Raw genomic sequence first — 23,437 nt, 5'->3', positions numbered from 1 at the left:
ACTATGGAAGAGTGATAAGCATAGGTGTTTTTCTGGACTCCACCATAGAAGCTGAGTATATGGCAAGCCTCTGAGGTAGTCATAAAAGCTAAATGACTCAATAACCTCAAGATGGACTTAGATATGATTTCTGGTTTGTCCAAAGATTATTACAATTCATTGTAATAATAGTGGTGCAGTAGCAAACTCGAAGAAACCATAAGTCAATAAAGCAAGTAAACATAATAGAGCGCAAGTACCACCCAATACGAGAAATCGTATAAACAAGAAGAAGTTGTTGCTGCCTAGATTGCATCAAGTGATAACCTAGAAGATCCTTTCACTAAAGCCCTTAAGGCAAGAGCTTTTGATGGGCATGTTGAAGGTTTGGGAATCAGATGTATGGTAGCAGTAATGGCAGCTTAGTCTTTTAGTATAAGTGGGAGATTGTTAGAATGTATACTAAAAGCCTAGCTTTTGGTGTAAACATTTATCTAGAAATAAGAATCACATTGGTCAAATGTCTATATTTATGATAAATGTAGTTGTTCAATTAATTTATATTGTAGATAACATGGTGTGTGGTGTCACACATAGAAGATCATGTTATCAGTACCTTATAAATTATAAACAGTAGCTCACGACCAAGATGGAAAGGAACAAACCATTGGAAGGTCGTAGTGTAATTAGGTATTAGTTTATCTTAACTATATAATTACACTAGTACACTTAGAGTGTATTGAGTAGGACCATTAGAGGTCGTTTCTTTTATACTGACTTTATAAAGGAACAAAGACCTCAGTTATTATGGAAGTGTGTGTTGGTGCAGGAAGCATCCGACGATCGAACCTTAGTTTTGATAATGCAAAGGATTCAAAGTTAAGTTAGTGTGTGATCTAACATGTTTGAATGAGTGTTTCAGGAAAGTCCTAGCTGCGGTTAGGCAGGTGAAAAACCCTAAGGGGTGGTAACCTTAGGTCCTAGGGGGCGGTAACCCTAGGTGGTGAAAAACCCTAAGGGGTGGTAACCTTAGGTCCTAGGGGGCGGTAACCCCAGGTGGAGGAAAACCCTAAGGGGCGGTAACCTTAGGTCCTAGGGGGCGGTAACCCTAGGTGGAGGAAAACCCTAAGGGGCGATAACCTTAGGTCCTAGGGGGCGGTAACCCTAGGTGGAGAAAAACCCTAGGGGGTGGTAACCCTAGGTCCTAGGGGGTGGTAACCCTAGGCGGAAAGTCCAGACGGTCTGGAGGACCGGACTGGCATCAGGTAATCTCTCCTGAGGGGAGTAGGTGAGGACGCGTTCCCCGTAGAGGGAACAGTAGGCGTCGGGTCGACCTAGGGTTTCCGGTTGGGGATCCGAAGTCAGACTCGGACAGTCCGAACACTGTTAGTTATTCCTTACTTTGTTTTATCAGATTCTAACACTGTCTTGCAGGGTATTTTGCTCGGACTAACCTTTGTTTGCAGGTGAGGAACCTGCTGGAAAAAGGTGGTCCGGGCGCCTGGAATGGATCCGGGCGCCCGGGACCAAGTTTTATCCCCTCCGCGACTTCGCCACGTGGAGCATCCTGGTTGGTTGGCCACGTCACACTCCAGGCGCCCGGAAAGGATCCAGGCGCCCTGAATGTCATATAAAAAGAGGGTTGAGGTGCAGCTTCAAAATAACAAATTGAACAAGCCTTCCTTCTGCTGTGTTCTGCTCAAGAAACGACTCTAAAGTGTTGTTACAGTCGCCGACGACCTAAAGCTTCAGTTATTATTTTGTTGTCGGTATTATTTCAATTCCAGTTGTACTTATTCACGATATTATAGTTGTTGCCCACCGGAAGTGATCAAGGATCGCGGGCCTTCGAGTAGGAGTCGCCTTAGGCTCCGAACGAAGTAATTCCCTGTGTCTCTGTGTTTGACTGTCTTTATTCCGCTGCTTATTACTCTATTAGTTTCACGTACGATTTACGGATTTCGAAAAACGAAATAGCCATGAGCGCTATTCACCCCCCCCTCTAGCGCTTTCGATCCATCAATTGGTATCAGAGCGGGGTCATTTTGAATCGGTGCAACCACCATTCAAAATATTTTTGTCGTGGTATTTTTTTTTTGGAGTCGATTAGAATTTAGCCTCATAGCTATATTCTAATTCTTTTTCCCTCGAATCGGTTTTTCTCAGAATTGGTGCAACACCACCCGAGTTCGTGATTCATTTTTTTCCTTCCGCACTACTAAGCCAGGACCAAGTCCTGGGACATTTTTTTTGTGGTTGTTTTTCGCTTTAGGTAAAACTGAAATGGCCCTTCAAGAAGGCTACAGTACTGCCCGCCCGCCGCTATTCACCGGAGACGACTTCAGGTACTGGAAAGGTCGGATGGAGGCATATCTCCAGACTCACTTTGAAGTCTGGATGATTGTCAAAACCTGATTCGAACTACCATCTGACACCACCGGCAAACCACTACCGTACGAGGACTGGGATGCATCCTTAATCAAGAAAGTGGAAGCTAATGCCAAGGCAACCTGCACCTTCCAGTGTGGCCTATCAAAAGAAGAACTCAACCGCGTCGGCCCCTTCAACAGCGCCAAAGAATTGTGGGAGAAGCTAATTGAACTTCACGAAGGGACATCCGACACCAAAGTAAGTAAAAGAGACTTAATTTTTAATAAATTATTTAACATCAAATTGCAGGAAGGTGAAACAGCTAGCTCGGATCAAGATCTGCTCAATGGTCTTCATGCGATTGGACAGAAGGTAGACAACCGGGACATCATAAGGTATTCTCTAAACGTCTTTCCAAGGAACACCTTGTGGGCATCCATGGTAGATGCCTACAAGGTCTCCAAGGACTTGTCTACCATTAAATTAGATGAACTGTTTGCAGAATTCGAACTTCATGAACAGACTAATGCACGCCCGACCGAGAAAGGGTTGGCTTTGGTTGCAGGAACAGGGAGATCGTGTGAGTCAAAGGTCAAGCGAAGAACCGAACCTGAGTTAGAAGAAGAACCAGACTCAGAAGACGACGATGAACTCACAATCGAAATAGTCAGCTTAGTAAAGAAGCTCTGCAAAAAGAAGGGCTTCAACAAAAAGGATCTCAGAAAGGCCATTCAGTCTAAAGAAGCCCAACCAAGCTCGAAGGTCAAATTCGAAGTGACATGCTACGGGTGCAATCAGAAGGGTCACATCAAGGCGAATTGCCCGAACCAGAAAGATCCAAAGAAACCCAAAAGAAAGAAGACATTGAAGGCAACATGGGACGAGTCTTCTTCCGAGGAATCCGACGACGAAGAACAAGAACAGACGAACTTTCTTGCCTTGACAGCCCGGGACTTCACCAACGGATCCAGAAGTGAGGACGAATCAGAAGCCGAGTCCGAGAGAAGCCACGAATCCGCATCCGTTTCCGAAGGGTCGAACCCCTCTGTAAGTAAAAGTCGGTTATATAGTTTAATTAATTATTTAATGCATAAAGTAGCTAAGTCTAAGATTCGAATTAAAGTGCTTCTAAAGGAGGTAACACTCCTTAAAGAAACGCCTAATAACGAATCCTTAACTGATCAAGTTCAGACTGGAACCTCAACTCAAGTTCAAAAACTTGAGGAAGAGAATTCCAATCTGAAAAGTCAAGTCAAGGATTTGAAAACAACTCTAGAGCAATTTTCCTTGGGATCCAAGAATCTTGACTTAATTCTTGGAACTCAAAGGGCAATCTACAATCGAACTGGACTAGGATATAAAAAGAAGTATAAATCTTACCTATCCTTAATAAAACCAAATAGAAAAATGGTCCAAGCATGGGTTGCCAAGTCCAACCTGATCAATCAAGTTGGACTTGGATATTATTGGGTTCCTAAGGATCAAATACATTACCTCAATAAATCTTATCGAGGCTATGATCCAGGGGGAGCTAAAACAATAAAAATTCGAAATTCATCTAAAAACTCAAAGTTAAAAATTCGAACTTAATCTAAAACTCAAATTTAAAAATTCGAAATTAATTATTAAAATTTCAAAATTCAAATTAGAAATTAATCATTAAAATTATTCATTCAAATTCGAAATTAATTATTCATTCAAATTCAAAATTAATTATTTAAAATTCAAATTCATAATTAAAACTTAAAATTCAAAATTCAAATTCGAAATTAATCAAAAACTCAAAATTAAAAATTCATCTAAAAACTCAAAGTTAAAAATTCGAACTTAATCTAAAACTCAAATTTAAAAATTCAAAATTAATTATTAAAATTTCAAAATTCAAATTAGAAATTAATCATTAAAATTATTCATTCAAATTTGAAATTAATTATTAAAATTTAAAATTCAAAATTCGAAATTAATTATTGAAATTCAAAATTCAAATTCGAAATTAATTATTCATTCAAATTCAAAATTAATTATTTAAAATTCAAATTCAAAATTAATTATTAAAATTTAAAATTCATATTCGAAATTAATTATTAAAATTCAAAATTCAAAATTCGAAATTAATCATTCAAAATTCAAAAATTCGAAATTAATTTTTAATCAAATAGAAGGAGGGTCCAGAATAGCTGGCAACTCTGAAATCTATTTACCCGACAGGGTAACCGAACTTAATCTACCCGAAATGGGTAAATAAAAGTAGATTACCTGGATAGATAAATAAGGATAGATTAAAAAGGGTTAAATTTTAACTTGAAGTACAGTACTGGTGAAGTTTTTGGATGATAGTACGTTGGGAAAACTTGGGCATCGCATGTCTAGGAAGATATGGCTTCGACCTGGTGCATTTGGCCAAGTGGAACTAACCGAAACTACCCTTAAATGGATCCTAACTAGTTAGACCAAGGTTTAGTATTAAGCTCAATGGGTAGAACTATTTGGGAAACCTCGAAGGCATGGTTACTTTAATGAGCTCCTTGTGACTCACCATAGCCCAGAAGTTTATCCAAAGAACGCTTACTTGTTGAACCCAAAGCTAAACCCGAATCTAACATAAAGTTAAACAAAATCCTATAAATTGAACTAATTCATCTCACAGAATAATAGGAGCCCCTGATTGAAAACATAGATCGGGTGAGATGACTAAGCAAACTCAATTTTAAATCTTACTTAAGTTAAGTTAAACATTTTTCAAAATTAAATTAAACATCAAATCACCAAACAAACCCCCATAGAATCAACTCAGATTAGGTAAGATGCAAAAATTAGGAACTTACCTCAATCAAACTGTCTTTTGATCCATCAACTACTTTATGTGTAGGAATTGGATCAATGGATGTTGGACAGTGGATGTTCCAGACATATGACTGGAGATCGGTTGAAGTTCACTAAGTTAAAACTAAAGAACCTAGGATCAGTTGCATTCGACAACGATGGAAAACTGAAAGTAATCGGAAAAGGTAATATCGAACTTAATTCTGATTTTATTATTCGAAAAGTACTCTTAGTTGAAAATTTTAATTTCAATTTATTAAGTATAAGTCAACTATGCGATACTGGTTATTCAGTCAATTTTACCAAGTCTGAATGTATAGTCAAACATGTCGATAATCCAAAAATCATACTTAAGGGCACTAGAAAAGATAATGTCTACACCATCTATCTACCATCATCCTCAATAAAGTGTTTTCTAACACAACAAGAGGAAACTGAGTTATGGCACAGAAGACTCGGTCACACGCACACAAGACTCATTTCAAAAATGAGTCAAAATGGACTAGTTAGAGGGTTGCCCAAATTAAAAGTTATTGAAAACTCAATCTGTAATGCATGTCAACAAGGAAAACAAACCAAGTCCACCCACAAGTCAACCAATACGGTTAGAACTACCCATCTACTTGAGCTCCTTCACCTAGATCTATTTGATTCACATGGAGCCAAGTCACTAAGCAAGAACCAATATTACTTAGTTATAATTGATGACTACTCCAGGTTCACCTGGGTAAAATTTCTAAAAACAAAAGATGAAACTTTTGAAATATTTAGTAATTTTTGCAAATTAACAGAAAATGAAAAAGATACTAAAATTAAAAGGATAAGGAGTGATCATGGAGGAGAATTTGAGAATCACAACTTCACTGAATTTTGTGAAATAAATGGGTACAAACATGAATACTCCTGCCCTAGAACCCCCCAACAAAATGGTTTAGTAGAACGTAAAAACAGAACCTTACAAGAAGCTGCCAGAACCATGTTAAACGAATATAATCTGTCTAATCAATTCTGGGATGAAGCAGTTAGTACAGCTTGCTACATTCAAAATAGGATCTTAATTAATAAATTTCAAAATAAAACCCCCTATGAAATTTATTATAATAAAATTCCTAACTTAAACTATTTAAAAGTATTTGGGTGTAAAGTCTTTATTTTAAACACTAAAGATTACTTAGGAAAATTTACATCAAAAACAACCCTAGGAATATTTTTAGGGTACTCAACCACTAGTAGAGCATATAGAGTATATAACAAGAATACCCTAAAAGTAGAAGAAACAACAAATATAAAATTTGATGAAGACACTATAGTTGAAATTGAGGATATAGAAAGTGCTAATCCAATAAACAGAGAAGATGAAGAAACTCAACCTGAACCTATTGAATCTGAAGAACAAATAACTAATTCAAATGACATACGACCAACCAGAACAAGCACAAATCACTCATCTGACCAAATCTTGGGTGATCCAACTATAGGAGTAAGAACTAGGTCATCCTATAGAAACCAGAGTCAAATAGCTTTAATCTCAAAAATTGAACCCAAAACCATAGAAGAAGCCCTACCAGACCCAGATTGGACTATAGCAATGCAAGAAGAATTGACCCAATTTGAAAGAAATCAGGTATGGGAATTAATGCCTAAACCCATTAACAAAACCATAATTGAGACTAAATGGGTTTTTAGAAACAAATTAAATGATCAAGGTGAAATAGTAAGAAATAAAGCCAGGTTAGTAGCCAAAGGGTTCAATCAAGTAGAAGAGCTAGACTATGATGAGATCTATGCTCCTGTAGCAAGACTTGAATCCATTAGGATGCTGCTGGCCTATGCAACACACAAAGGATTCAAGCTATTTCAAATGGATGTAAAATCCGCATTCTTAAACGGATTTATTAAAGAAGAAGTATACGTAGGTCAACCTCCAGGATTTGAGGACATAGAACATCCAAATTATGTCTTCAAATTAAAAAAGGCCCTGTACGGACTAAAACAAGCACCTAGGGCTTGGTATGAACGACTGTCCAACTATCTAATATCAAAAGAGTTCAACCAAGGTCAAATAGACCCAACCCTTTTTGTAAAAACCTTTGAAAACGACATCTTTATAGCACAAATTTACGTCGACGATATCATTTTTGGATCAACCAACTCAAAATTTTTAAAAGAGTTTACCAAACTAATGGAAAATGAATTCGAAATGAGTCTAGTGGGTGAACTTAATTTCTTTTTAGGGTTACAAATTAAGCAAACCAAAGATGGAATTTATATTTATCAAACCAAATATGCTAAGGAATTAATTAGTAAATTTGGAATGAAAAACTCAAAAATCATTAATACACTAATGGCTACTAATGTTAAAATTGACTCAGACTTAGAAGGTAAATCAGTAGACTTGAAATACTATCGAAGTGCGATAGGAAGTCTACTGTACCTAACTGCAAGTCGACCAGACATCATCTTTGCAGTAGGTATGTGCGCAAGATACCAATCTTGTGCAAAAGAGTCTCACTTAACCCTAGTAAAAAGAATCCTTAGGTATGTTAAGGGAACCCTAAACGTAGGACTTTGGTACCCTAGATCTTGCACCCTTGATCTAACCGGCTACTTTGACTCTGACTATGCGGGGTGCAAGCTAGATAGAAAAAGCACAAGCGGCAGTTGTCAATTTTTAGGGCACTGCCTAGTAAGTTGGTCAAGTAGAAAGCAACACTGTGTTGCCTTATCTACCACTGAAGCTGAATATATAGCACTAGGTGAATGCACATCTCAATTACTATGTATGATGCATACCCTTAAAGACTATCAACTTGAATATCAAAAAACAAAAATTTCAATAGATAACATAAGTACAATAAATCTAATAAAAAACCCAATTCATCACTCAAGGACTAAACATATAGAAGTAAAACACCACTTTGTAAGGGATCATGTAGCTAAGGGTGACATTGTACTCAACTATGTTGAGTCAAAATCAAACTTAGCTGACATCTTTACAAAATCCTTACCTGAACTTGAGTTCAGTACACTTAGAAGACAAATAGGAATGTGCTGGGTAGAATAGATACTTTCAATTCAGTCCTTTTAATGTTTTGTTTTTATAAATCTAGGCAAAACTGATTTTTCAAAATCCCCACTTTACTAGACTTTCAAAAGTTGGGTTTAGCCTAGGATTTCCCCTAGAAATCATGTTCCCCCAGGACTCGACCAGAGCATCTCACAAACACCTAGGTACACCTTGATTGTGTTTGTAAAACATAGAACGGTGTGAGATGCATAGGATACAGCCTAGACTCAAGAATGCTTATTTCTGTGCATCAATATGAGTCTGGGCGTTAAATACGTCACTAAAAGTAATCAAATCAAGTCTTCCAGCCTTAGTCAAATCTAACTGGATCAATTGACTTGACTTGACTAACCAAGTGAACACTGTTGCCCTCTAGGCAATCAGCAAGTAGCTAAACGGTTAGATAGTTGGTGGAGGAGATAATAAGTTTAAGCATCTCTGTACTTAAGGGATCTGATACCTGATCAAAACAAATCTTGACTCATGCTTGGACTTTAGGGCTCTGATACCTTACTAAAACAAATAGCAAGCTATTAAAAAATATATATATAAATAAATAAGGTTATCACTTCTCCTTTGCCTTAAGTATTCTTGAAATTCATTTCAAAAACATGCCTTAAGCAGCTTTCTCAAAAACCTTCTCCAAATTTAAAACTTTCAAGTGTCCTCTACTTTGAAAATTTTTGTTAGAAAGGCATTTAAGCTGAAACTTTTTCAAAAATTCGTTAAGTTAAAATTATTTAAAACTTTGAATTTTTTTTAAGTTAAAATTTTTTTTCTCTGAAGTTGAGAATTTTGTTTGAAAATTTTTGAAGTTGAAAATCTTGTTTGAAAATTTCTGAAGTTGAAAATCTTGTTTGAAAATTTCTAAAGTTGAAAATTTTGTTAAAAAATTTCTGAAGTTGAAAATTTTGTTTGAAAATCTCTGAAATTGAAAATCTTGTTTGAAAATTTCTAAAGTTGAAAAATTTTGTTTGACAATTTCTGAAGTTGAAAATTGTGCTTTGAAATTTTTTTCAAAAACTAGCTCATTTTTTGATATATAGAAAAGGGGGAGAGTAGAGAGAAATTCAATCCAAAGAAAGAGTAGAGAAATTCAAAGAAAATATTTTAAAAGGGAGCTTGTATTAAGGGGGAGCGATGTTTATCTTGCTATCACACTTATCCTGGTTCTTGTGCTGCATATTTTTTACTTAACATTGAATTTCGGTTGCCATTATCAAAAAGGGGGAGATTGTTGGTGCAGGAAGCATCCGACGATCGAACCTTAGTTTTGATAATGGCAAAGGATTCAAAGTTAAGTTAGTGTGTGATCTAACATGTTTGAATGAGTGTTTCAGGAAAGTCCTAGCTGCGGTTAGGCAGGTGAAAAACCCTAAGGGGTGGTAACCTTAGGTCCTAGGGGGCGGTAACCCTAGGTGGTGAAAAACCCTAAGGGGTGGTAACCTTAGGTCCTAGGGGGCGGTAACCCTAGGTGGAGGAAAACCCTAAGGGGCGGTAACCTTAGGTCCTAGGGGGCGGTAACCCTAGGTGGAGGAAAACCCTAAGGGGCGGTAACCTTAGGTCCTAGGGGGCGGTAACCCTAGGTGGAGAAAAACCCTAGGGGGTGGTAACCCTAGGCGGAAAGTCCAGACGGTCTGGAGGACCGGACTGGCATCAGGTAATCTCTCCTGAGGGGAGTAGGTGAGGACGCGTTCCCCGTAGAGGGAAAAGTAGGCGTCGGGTCGACCTAGGGTTTCCGGTTGGGGATCCGAAGTCAGACTCGGACAGTCCGAACACTGTTAGTTATTCCTTACTTTGTTTTATCATATTCTAACACTGTCTTGCAGGGTATTTTGCTCGGACTAACCTTTGTTTGCAGGTGAGGAACCTGCTGGAAAAAGGTGGTCCGGGCGCCCGGAATGGATCCGGGCGCCCGGGACCAAGTTTTATCCCCTACGCGACTTCGCCACGTGGAGCATCCTGGTTGGTTGGCCACGTCACAATCCAGGCGCCCGGAAAGGATCCAGGCACCCTGAATGTCATATAAAAAGAGGGTTGAGGTGCAGCTTCAAAATAACAAATTGAACAAGCCTTCCTTCTGCTGTGTGCTGCTCAAGAAACGACTCTAAAGTGTTGTTACAGTCACCGACGATCTAAAGCTTCAGTTATTATTTTATTGTCGGTATTATTTCAATTCTAGTTGTACTTATTTCCGTGTACTTATTCACGATATTATAGTTGTTGCCCAGCGGAAGCGATTAAGGATCGCGGGCCTTCGAGTAGGAGTCGCCTTAGGCTCCGAACGAAGTAATTCCCTGTGTCTCTGTGTTTGACTGTCTTTATTCCGCTGCTTATTACTCTATTAGTTTCACGTACGATTTACGGATTTCGAAAAATGAAATAGCCACGAGCTCTATTCACCCCCCCCCCCTCTAGCGCTTTCGATCCATCAGTGTGGGCACTTAATCCCAATATAATAACAAGCACATATATTTGATATTTATTTCTTTAATTTATCAATGGGCGAGATTTAATTCTTTAAATCAATAGTGTGTGTTGTTGATTATAGAAGGAAATTGTGTCCTAGTGATCTAGGTTGAGAATGTCCCCAAGAGGAGCTCATAAGGATTGTCATGTTAAACCCTGCAGGTGGACTTAGTCCGATATGACGATGAAGTTGAGTGGTACTACTCTTGGAGCTAGATATTAATTAAGTGAGTTGTCAGTAACTTACTTAATTAGTGGACATTTGTTATCTTAAACACAGGGAGACTAACACACTCATAATAAGGAGCCCAAAATGTAATTTGGGATTGGTGCGGTAGTTCAATAATAGTTCTCGAGTTGAATGAATTATTATTGATAAAATTAAGTTGTGTGTTCGGGGTGAACACGGGATGCTTAATTTTATCGGGAGACCAAAACCAATTTCTCCTCTCGGTCCCTATCGTAGCCTCTTAATTATAGAGTACTATACCCACCTATACCCACCTTCTTACCCATCCCATAGGGGCCGGCCAAGCTAGCTTGGAGACCAAGCTAGGGCCGGCCAAAGTTTGGTTCATGGGTGCTTCAAGGTGGCCGGCCCTAGCTTGGGTTCAATCTTGGTGTGGCCGGCCCAAATTAAAATAAAAGGATTTTTATTTTTTAAAATTTTTCTTATGTGGATAACATGCTTTAAAAGAGAGTTTAAAAATTTAAATCTTTCATTTTATAAGATTCTACAAAAGATTAAGAGAAGAACTAAATCTCTTTCCTTATTTGTAGATTAAAAGGTTGATTTTAATTTTGGTAAAAACTTTCCTTTTAATTATGTTCATGTTTTAAAAGAAAGTTTAAAAATTAAAAATTCTCTTAGTTTCTACAATAGATTAAGAAAAGATTTAATATCTTTCCTTATTTGTAGATTGAAAGGAGATTTTAATTTTTAGAGATAACTTTCCTTTTTGGAAATTATCCACATGTTTAAAAAGAAAGATTTTAATTTATAAAATTTCTTTTTATTAACCAATCATGAAGGGATTAAAATTATTGGAGAAATTTTTATAAATTTCTAGAAACAAGTTAGGAAGTTTTAATTTTTGTTTTAATTAAAACTCTCCTTGTTTTGGGGAAAGAGGTGGTCGGCCAAATAAATTGGAGAAGAGAAAATTATTTTTAATTAAATAAAGTTTCCTTTTCATGGCAAAAGAATTAAGGAAGTTTTTATTTAAATTTCCTTATTTGCCAAGACCAAGGATTATAAAAGAGAGGGTAGAGGAGGCTTTAAAGAGAACAACTCTATTCTTTTTCTTCCTCTCTTTTCTTCCTTGGTGTGGCCGGCCCCTAGAGGTTCCCCTTCTCCTTCTCTCTTCTCCTTCTTGTGGCCGAGACTTCATCATCTCTTGGAGGCATAGAAGTGGCCGGATCTAGCTTGGAGAAAATGAGAGAAAGGAGTCTTGTTTCATGCATCCCTTGGAGCTTGGTTGGTGGAAAAAGATCTTCATCTTTTGGAAGCATTGTGCTTGGCCGAAACTTGAAGAAAAGAGAAGAAGGTGCTTTGGTGGTTTCTCATCTCGGAAGATCGTTGCCCACACAACGTCCGAGGTTAGAAGAGGAATATGGTAGAACTGTAGAAGATCAAGAGGTTTTTCTAAAAGGTATAACTAGTATTTTTCCTTTCCGCATCATACTAGTTATTTTTGGAAATAATACGAAATACAAGAGGCATACGATTCTAGTATTTCGAATTTGTTTTCGATGTTGTGTTCTTTTGTTTATTCTTTTCCTTGTGATTTGATTATTCTTTTCGGTTGACCTAAAGTTATTTAAGGAAATTAAATATTAACTTTCCTTAAAAGGTTTTGTCTAGCCGGTGGTGGTTGTTCCCATATCCAATAAGGTCATGTGCCTCGCTACGTCAGTACTGGGAGCCAATTTTGAAAACTAATATTTAATGAAATTAATAACCTAGGTGATTTGGATCGAACGTGTTAAGTTCTACAGGAGATCCGAGTCTAAACCTAAAAGAACAAATAAATTAAACTTAGGATCAAACGTGTTAAGTTCCGCAGACGATCCGAGTTTAATTTAAAAGAACACATGGTAGCTAGGAAAAGGTTCAGACCTTTGTATAAAATTTTTGTACAGTGGAACCATTAGGTTTTCCGAGTAGCGACCAACAACTATTTCTGTTAGCCCTCTGCCCGAACGGGAAATCGCCGGCAAGTTGCTCGCTGGTGAAGTCTGCTACCACAGATCACCCAACCAAGCTTCTACAGGGCTACAACAATTGAAATCACACAATCCAGCACACAATACCACTTGAATCCTACACCTAGGACCACAGATTTAACATCTAGAGCAGTCGAGACCTTACCTAACGCTTCCCGGATGAAGAACAATTGCTGGGAGTTGTGGCCGAGCCCCTCTCAGTGAGCCACTGCCAGAAAATGAACCCCATTCAGTCCAACTTCTCAATCCTGGCTTCAATTCACATATCCCTGGTCACAAAACCCTAATCGAACACCTTACCTCAACCTACCTCACAGCCAGGAATCACCACCGCAGTGGAGAGAAACCAGACGAAAACATCGGCTGGCCTCTATGGCTTGGGAAGAAGAGGTATCTCCTTGGAATGCAAATCCTCAAGCAGCGTCGAGCTCAGGGACAGGCGATTTAGTCTCCGGTGTCCACCAAGCTCAGATTTGCTCACTTGTCCGAGGACTTTTTGAGTGGAGCGGTGTTTCGATGGAAAATGCCACAGACGAGACCTCCGATCAGACGTGGAGAGGACCAGAGACTCGTCTCGCAACCAAGCGCTGGTAATCAGTCGCGGCATACGTCGGTGCTGAGGCCGTCAGGGGATAGGGTGAGCTCGAGAGCAAAGGCGATTTCGGGCAGAGTGGATGCAAAGGAGAGTGAGGCGGGTTTTAGGGCTTGCGGTATTGTAGCTTCTTATAGGACTAGGGTTTAGTTAAGTGTGTTATCAATACTCCCTTGTTAATCCTCCTCGAATGATAATTTTTGTTATCATCCTAAACTTAACAATTAATACCCTTAAATACTGTCGTATAACCTCCAAATAAATCCAGAAAAATATCCAAAAATTTTCCTAAATTACGGTAGGTTATTCTCCTATAACCCATTTTTATTTATTTTGTCGTACCTCACATTCTCCCCCTCTAACAAAAATTTGGTCCCCAAATTTACAACATAACTGCATTAAACGACAAACGGCATGTAACATCATTAATGAACTAACTTTACATACCTTCATTAAACAAATGTGGGTACTGTGCTCTGATCTCATCCTCCAGCTCCTAGGTCGTCTCGTCATCTGAATGATGCCCCCATCCAACCTTGATAAGTCAGGTTGTCCTATTTCGCAGCTGGCATTCCTTGCGATCCAATATCCGTACTGGAATCTCTTCATATGTTACATATAGCTGAAGTGTGATCAATACATCTGTCAAAATATGCGTAGGGTGTGGCACGTATTTCCTCAACACAGATACGTGAAATACATCATGCACCCCGGCTAGTGATGGTGGCAGCGCCAATCGGTAAGCTACCTCACCAATTCTCTCAAGTATCTGAAAGGGTCCAATGTAACAAGGAGCTAACTTCCCTTTCAATCCAAATCACCTAACTCCCTTGGTAGGAGACACTCGCAGGAACACATGATCGCTGACAGAAAACTTCAAAGGTCTCCGTCTCCGATCTGCATAGCTTTTTTGTCGGTCCTGAGCTTCTGACATTCTGCGTCTGATGGTGCCAACCAACTCTGCATCTCGCTGAATACGTTGCGAGCCCAAGACTGACGATTCTCCAATCTCGTCCCATAAGGTAGGAGATCTACATGCTCTGCCATATAATGCCTCGAATGGTGCCATCTGAATCGCTGAGTGATAACTGTTATTATATGCAAACTCCACCAAGTGCAAATGATCCTCCCAGCTACCGCCGAAGTCCATAACACAAGATCTCAATAGATCCTCCAATTTCTGGATAGTATGCTCCGACTGCCCATCAGTCTGAGGATGAAACGCTGTACTAAAATGGAGTTCCGTACCCATGGCCTACTGGAGACTCCTCCAAAACTGAGAGGTAAATCGTGAATCTCTATCTGATATAATACTCAGAGGTATACCATGCAATCTGATGATCTCTCTGCAGCATAACTCTGCCAATTGATCCAACAAATCCATCCGACGGATCGGTAAAAAGTGTGCAGATTTGGTTAATCGATCAACAATTACCCAAATCGCATCATGACCACAAAGTCCACCACAAAGTCCATCGTGATATGCTCCCATTTCCATTCGGTATTTCTATCTTCTGCAGTAACCCAGCTGGTCTCTGATGCTCCACCTTTATCTGCTGATAAACCAAACATTGTGCCACGAATGTCGCAATGTCCCTCTTCATGCCATTCCACCAGTATGATCGTTTCAGATCCCTGTACATGCGAATACCTCCTAGATGAATTGCAAATCTAGATCGATGTGCTTCCCGTAATAAGTCCTCCAGAATAGGATGCGACTCGGGGACACATAATCTTCCACGAAAATACAGAATTCCACTATCATCACAGGTAAACTCTGTCTGCTGTCCTGAGATGACTCTGCTACGTAAAAATTGTAGATGTTGATCTGTAGCCCGAGCCTCTTTGATACGCTCCACCATAGGTAACTGAGCAACCATGGTGACTAACAAGCCTCGCTCTGTCTATGCCTGCTCTATCAACCCCAACTCAGAGAAGCTCTGCATCAATTCAGTAACCATCACATGGTGACACGCCAAAACTCCACGGGATTTCCTGCTCAAGGCATCGGCCACCACGTTGTCTTTGCCTGGGTAATAGTTAATTGTGCAGTCATAGTCTTTCAAGAATTCCATTCATCTCCTCTGCCGGAGGTTCAATTCCTTCTGGGTGAACAAATACTTGAGGCTTTTATGATCTGTGTAAACCTCAAAGGTGATCCCATATAAATGATGTCGCCATATTTTTAGTGCGAAAATGATAGCTGCCAACTCCAAATCATGGACCGGATAATTCCTTATGATCCTTCAGCTGACGTGAGGCATATGACACCACTCGCTTGTGCTGCATAAGTACTGCCCCTAATCCCTGATATAAAGCATCCGTGAAAATTATAAATCCATCCACGCCAGAGGGGAGTACTAGCACTGGTGCAGAAATGAGCCTCCACTTGAGCTCCTGAAAGCTCTGCTCACAAGATTCTGTCCAGCTAAATTTCTCACCCTTTCGGGTCAATCGTGTCAAAGGCAAGGCTATGCTGGAGAAACCTTCGACGAACCTCCGATAATACCCAGCTAATCCCAAGAAGCTACATATCTCCTATACTGTCTTCGGCTGTTCCCAGCTAGTGATGGCCTTAATTTTCTGTGGATCGACTTATATACCTCTGCTGGAGACAATGTGTCCAAGAAAACCCACCGAAGGTAACCAGAATGCACATTTGCTAAACTTCGCATAGAGGTGTTCTCGCCGTAGCGTCTCCAAAACTATACGAAGATGTCGCCTGTGCTCCTCCTCAGATCGGGAGTATACCAAAATATCATCAATGAACATGATGACGAACTGATCTAGGTACTCAAGAAACACCCTGTTCATCATATCCATGAACACAGCTGGAGCATTGGTAAGCCCAAATGGCATTACATTGGTAAGCCCAAATGGCATTACCAAGAACTCGTAGTGACCATAACGAGTGCGAAATGATGTCTTCGGAATATCTGCATCTCTAACCCTGAGCTGATGATAGCCTGAGCGCAAATCAATCTTAGAATATACACAGGTATCCTTCAGCTGATCAAATAAATCTTCTATACGTGGCAATGGATATTTGTTCTTAGTAGTCATTGCATTCAGCTGTCGGTAATCAATACATAATCTCAGTGATCCATCCTTCTTCTTAACGAAGAGTACTGGGGCTCCCCACGGAGAAACACTAGGACGGATAAATCCTCTGTCCAACAGCTCCTGCAACTGAACCTTCAGCTCCTTTAACTCCTTTGGTGCCATGCGATAAGGGGTCTTGGATACCGGTGCGGTTCCTGGTACTAGCTCAATCATAAACTCGACTTGCCTGTTAGGAGGCAAACGGGGGAGTTCATCAGGGAACACATCTGGAAATTTTCGAACAATAGAAACATCCGAGAGCCGTGGTAATGCATCCGAACCCGCTTTAACCATGGATAGTAGATATCCCTGACAACCCTGTAACAATAATCTCCTCACTTGCATGGTTGATATAATTGATATCCCATCACTCCTGGTTCCAACAAATACCCAAGATGGTAGACCGGGAGGTCGGAAAGTGACTACTCTAGCTCCGCAGTCGACTGTGGCATGGTTCATGGCCAACCAATCCATGCCCAATATAATATCAAATTCCACCATTTCTAATACCTACAAATCCACTATAAGAGTCTGACCATTGAAGTCTAAAGGACATCCTTTGACTTCCAAACTAATACTTAGTACCTCGCCAGATGGTAAAGCTACTGTCAATCCATGAGTCTGATGAGTAGGCAGCCTCCCGATTTTACCAAGAAATACCCGAGATATGAATCAATGGGAACTACCAGTATCTATAAATAGATCTGCAGTAAAGGCATAAACTGAAATAATACCTTAGAAAATCGATCCTTCAGCCCGCTGTGCCTCCTCCCGCGTGATAGCATAAACGCGACCCACCTCTGAGCTCGGCTGTGGCATCCCTGGAGTGGTCTGCGCTGGAATCGGAGGTGCAGGAACCGACTGCTGATACTGAGACTGAGGCTGCTGCTGGTATGCTGAGTAGGGCTGAGGTGGATGAAAATCCTGTTGTACTAGAAATACCTGATGAGAAGATACTGCGGCAGAATACTGTGTAGTCGCTGGTTCCTGACCCTGCACATGATATATCTGTCCCTGAGAAGGCTGGGGTCGCTGCTGACGAGGAGCACCCTGTGTCTTCTGTGATCCTCTCTAGGGTCGTGCCTGTGAGGGTTGCCCCCCCCCCCTGAGATGTAACCTTAGTAGCCTCCAACTGTGCCTTCAAAGTACAATCTCGACTCTCATGTCCTCGTAATTTGCAATAATAGCAAATGGAGTGATCCAAAGGACACTGGGGTTTGGTATGACTTTTGGAGCCACACTGGTAACACTTGGATCCCGTTCTATCCTTCTTCCAGTCATGCTGAGGAGGACAAGATGCTCCATCTGATGTCCGCCTTGCCTTCTGTGGCCGAGAGGATCCTCCAGTAGTAGTCTGTGAGCTCTGACCCTTATTCCCTCTCTTTTGTGATGACTGTTTATCCTGACTTTTCTCCTGGTTTACCTGTTGCTGAGTCATCTCAATTAACAATGCTCGATCCAACACCTCCTGGTAAGAAGTACCTGGAAAACCCGACATCCGGATCCGAATGTATGCAGCAAGACCCTGGGTAAACTGATGCATTCGATCGTAGTCCTGAGCCACTAGATGAGGGCAAAATTCAGCCAGCCTACTAAATTCTACGTTGTACTCTAATATCGAATGATCGCCCTACTTGAGGTTCAGAAACTCCTGGCGACGAGCAAGACAAAAGGTAGCAGGGAAATACTGTCTCTCGAACGCATCACGAAACATCAACCATGTGATATGCTGCTCCCCGAAGATCGTCTTCTGCATATCCCACCAAGTGACCGCCTGATCTCGGAGGTGATACGCAGCCAATTCCACTCTCTCTTCATCTGTACAGCTCATGTACCCGAAAGTGCTTTCCAAATTCTTCAACCAGCTACGAGCAGCCCAAGGGTCAGCTCCGCCCGGGTATAAAGTAACTCTGTCCTTGACGGACCTCACCAGCAACGGTATACGGGCTCTATCCCGCATCCAATCAGTAGTAGTAGGTGCAGGTTCCACTGGTGGCATCATGGAAGGAATCCCCTGTGTCTGAAATCTCTGATCTCTCACAGGCGGTATTACCGAAGGGATCTCCTGAGGCTGACGTCCCTGATCTCTATAAGGAGTCGGATGGGCCTGTCCCCGACTAACCGTCTCAACATCAGTTGGATCCCTAGAGGAATCCGCCTCCTGAGTCACGGGTTCTGGTTCCCCAGCCTCGATGGGTTGTTTCCGTGGTTGTCCCGGACCATGACGAGAACCAGCTGCTGATCGACCTCGTCTCATACCTGATAGCAACAACTAATAAGTACTACCAACAATTTATAATTATACTTATAAAACTTACAGCCTATAACTTAGAGGTGTTCTGCTGCTGCCTGGTCCCAAATCTCAAAAATCACTTCGAGGAATCAAACACGAAAAATCTAAAATGTGCGGATTAGGCATCGTAAACTTGTGGCTTTGATATCAATAAATTGTCACGCCTCGAGAGTAAATTTGTCCGACGAAAATCGGACAGCACCTCCCCTGTAGCAGTGACAAATGAACCAGTATACATAGCTAACAGATATACATACGCAAAATATAGCCAACACAGCAAGAACTAAGCACAACCACGCAGATAATAAGCAGCCCACTCGGCTGGTAAATCAAACACAGCGAAAAATGAATAATAAGTACCAAAATACCAAAAGGAACTCACCGCGGGTCGACCCGGCTTGACTCCTCGACAAAGCAAAACCAATCACAGAATAACATCAAGTCCCCAAAAGGGTTATTACAACACCAAGTTCAAAAGTTCAACTCACAACCAGAAAGATAAACAAAATCAGAAATCCGTCCTCGGAAGCGACGTGGGACTAGCAGTCGGGATCCTCTAAGTGTACTGGCATCACTATCGGCTACCTGGTGAAGTTACCAATGTATAGGGTGGTGAGTATAAAGACTCAGCGGGTAAGGAAATAGACAGTGCATGAGTAAAATAGCGTGCCAGGAATACAATAGGATACAGTCTCGGAATGATAATAGCAGATACTACTGTGTATGTAAAGCATGTAAATCCATACCTGATACCATATCCTAGGCTAGTAGTATAGAGTCAGAAATATCACAAACTACTACAATACTACTCATAACTACCTAATTCACATGTAAGGTATACTGTCAAGGTAAGCAGTGTCCAAGCATATATAACAGGTATGTGATAATAGAATTGCGTAAGTAAACAACTAACAGCATAAACAAACAACATCAATATAAACATGTAGGATACCAATAGCGTATGCAGAAATGGCCACCCAACCCACCTCTCTACACCACGACCCTTGTATGGTCGAGAGGCCGGATCGGTGACTACTGAACCACTCCAGCCGTTACCACTCTCGGGTAACTGAGTGGATAGTTTGCTCAGTAGCTATCTAGCTACATCGCAATAGGGTCCCTGCTGCTCACAACTCTAGCCGCCATTACCCATGAGTAACCGAGTGAGAGTATGACAGGACAAGTGACACACTCCCGCTACCACTACCCATGAGTGGTCGAGTGTGCAGCTCTGGTCAACGACCCTCTCAACCACAAAGGAGATATGGTCGCCGACATGCGTGCTATGACATGATGCGAATAATGCAATAGTCATCATACGTATACAAAAGAAATCAGGTATGCTACATGAAGCCGCATGCTCAATACGAAATATAAAATAAACAATAGTCATACAGGTAAACATAGTGTCTAGTATCTGCTAATTATCAAAGATAACAACATGAGACTGTATTGATACGAAATCGAGTAGATCGAAGATTGAGTGGACAAGGTATCAAGCACAAGAAACGAATACGAGTGGAGTCAAGATAGATACTACATATCTGAAACTAACTCATGCACTAAGATCAAAACTAAAGAAGCAAGTCAAGAAGTACCCGCCTCTAGATGTAGGCTGAATCCAGTGTCAACTTCGCCCCGACTTCCGTCTCGATCAATGTCCAGCATCCACGTATCAATTTTTACCATATATGTATAGAACTGAATAACTAAGCCAATACTCAAGACAGGCACTCTAATCCGAGTTCATTCATTATTCAAATAGACCCACACTGCTCTACTCCAAAACCAATCTCAAACCCTAATTGAAACCATTCCCATTAAGGTTCCCAATCAAGATTTAACCCTCATTTACTAATGAGTCATTACAGTACAAGCTACAACAAGTATCTAAATTCCAAACTCTTACCCTAGAACGAAACCATTTCTGTTAGCCCTCTGCCCGAACGGGAAATCGCCGGCAAGTTGCTCGTTGGTGAAGTCTGCTACCACAGATCACCCAACCAAGCTTCTACAGGGCTACAAACAATTGAAATCACACAATCCAGCACACAATACAATTTGAATCCTACACCAAGGACCACAGATTTAACATCTAGAGCAGTCGAGACCTTACCTAACGCTTCCGGGATGAAAAACAATTGCTGGGAGTTGTGGCCGAGCCCCTCTCAGTGAGCCACTGCCATAAAATGAACCCCATTCAGTCCAACTTCTCAATCCTGGCTTCAATTCACAAATCCCTGGTCACAAAACCCTAATCGAACACCTTACCTCAACCTACCTCACTACCAGGAATCACCACTGTAGCGGAGAGAATCCAGACGGAAACATTGGTTGGCCTCTAAGGCTCGAGAAGAAGAGGTATCTCCTTGGAATGCAAATCCTCAACCAGCGTCGAGCTCAGGGATAGGCGATTCAGTCTCCGGTGTCCACCAAGCTCAGATTTGCTCACCTGTCCGAGGACTCTTGAGTGGAGCGGTGTTTCGAAGGAAAATGTCACAGACGAGACCTCCGATCAGACGTGGAGAGGACCGGAGACTCATCTCACAACCAGGCGTCGGCGATCGGTCGCGGCGTGCGTCGGTGCTGAGGCCATCGGTGGATAGGGTGAGCTCGAGAGGAAACGACGGTGGATTTCGGGCAGAGTGAGGCGGGTTTTAGGGCTTGCGGTACTGTAGCTTCTGATAGGACTAGGGTTTAGTTAAGTGTGTTATCAATACTCCCTATTTATTACTCCTCGAATGATAATTTTTGTTATCATCCTAAACTTAACAATTTATCCCCTTAAATATTGTCGTATAACCTCCAAATAAATCCAGAAAAATATCCAAAAATTTTCCTAAATTACGGTAGGTTATTCTCCTATAACCCATTTTTATTTATTTTGTCGTACCTCACATTTATAATTTATAAGAAACTGATAACATGATCTTCTGTGTGACACCACACACCATGTTATCTACAATATAAATTAAATGGACAACTGCATTTTACTAAATGTAGATATTTGGCCAATGCGATTCTCATTTCAAAATAAATGTTCATACAAAAGCTAGGCTTTTAGTATATATTCTAACAAGCACAGTAATATAGTAAGATTCATGAGTAGTAATAGACAGTAAGACTGTCTTGATCTCAAATTGAAAATCTTCCTGATTTCTTCGGTTGTATCAGTGATCTAGGGTTTGTTCCTCTCTAAAACACGTCCTCACTGTCGCTCTTATCCAGTTTCTTACCTCAACCTACCTGCCAAACATTGGTCCTCCAAACCTATTTGGACTTTGCCGCTTAACATTGGATCGACCCACCTCACTTTCCCTCGATTTTCGATCCTCCAAACCTATCGAGCTTCCCTGCCAAGTGTTGGGTCCTCTCGACCCATTTGGACTTTCTGCTTAGCTTCCATGGATCAGTTAAAGCTTTCTCCAAGTTGAGTAAATAGTCTGCACACTCACTCAACTTGTTAGATCACAACAACACTTAACTTGAACCTTTGACAACATCAAAACTCAGGTTTGATTCTGGTGTGCTCTGCAACAAAAATCTCTCCCTTTTTGATGTTTGACAACTAAGGTTCATCGTAGTTAAGTTAATACATGCGAAAATAAACAAGCAGATTTTACTTAAGTCTCCCCTTGAGTTAAACAATAGTTTTTACTTAGCTCTCCCCCTGAGTTGAACAACTCCCCCTGAATTTAATATCTCTCCTCCTTTAACACACATTCAAGATTGGGGAAATATAATTAAAAAGATAAAATTATTGAAGAAAATTTAAGCAAGTTTCCAAAAAATAGACCTTTTAATACTTAAAAAAGTGAGTCTAAAAATTTGTAGTAAGATTTAACATTTGTAAAATTTGAAAAATTTGGTAAGGTAAAAGGTTAAAATAATTTTTGATAAGTTAAATAACTTAAAAATTTGTTGAGTTAATAATTTAAGTTAATTTTAGAAAAATTAAGTTTGTTAAGTTTGTTAAATTAGAGGTGTAGAAATAATTTTGAAAATTTTGATAAGTTAATAATTTGAAAAATATTTTGGTTTAAAGGTTTAAAAACAATTTTGAAAATTTGGTAAAGAGAGAACTTGAAAATCTGTATAGTTAAATTTTGAAAAAAGTTTGAAAATTAAGAAAAAAATTAAGTTTGAAAATAGGAAATTAATTTTCAATTGCCTTAGTATTGAAAAACTAAAAATTGAAGCTCCCCTAAATTTGATAAATACCTAGAAATCCAAGCATGATTTTAAAAACTTGAAAAAAGTTCTTATGTTGAAATGTCCAACCTTCATACTTAGTTGACTACCATAAGATAGCAGCTGCTGATTCAGGTTGGTCAATTTGAACTTTTGATTCTACATTACAACAAAAATGTTAAATGATAATACCACAAAGACAATCATTTTAGATGAAACTATTGCAAATTTGGTAAAAGACAACGGTTTTAGATAAAATCGTTGTCTTTGAGCTCCCATAAAATATAAAAGACAATAGTTTTATGAAAATCGTTATTATTGAGCA

The sequence above is a fragment of the Zingiber officinale genome, chromosome 5B (genome assembly GCF_018446385.1).
Source record: "Zingiber officinale cultivar Zhangliang chromosome 5B, Zo_v1.1, whole genome shotgun sequence".
Taxonomy (NCBI): domain Eukaryota; kingdom Viridiplantae; phylum Streptophyta; class Magnoliopsida; order Zingiberales; family Zingiberaceae; genus Zingiber; species Zingiber officinale.
The sequence above is the reverse complement of the archived record's forward strand: the minus strand, read 5'-3'. Positions refer to the sequence as shown.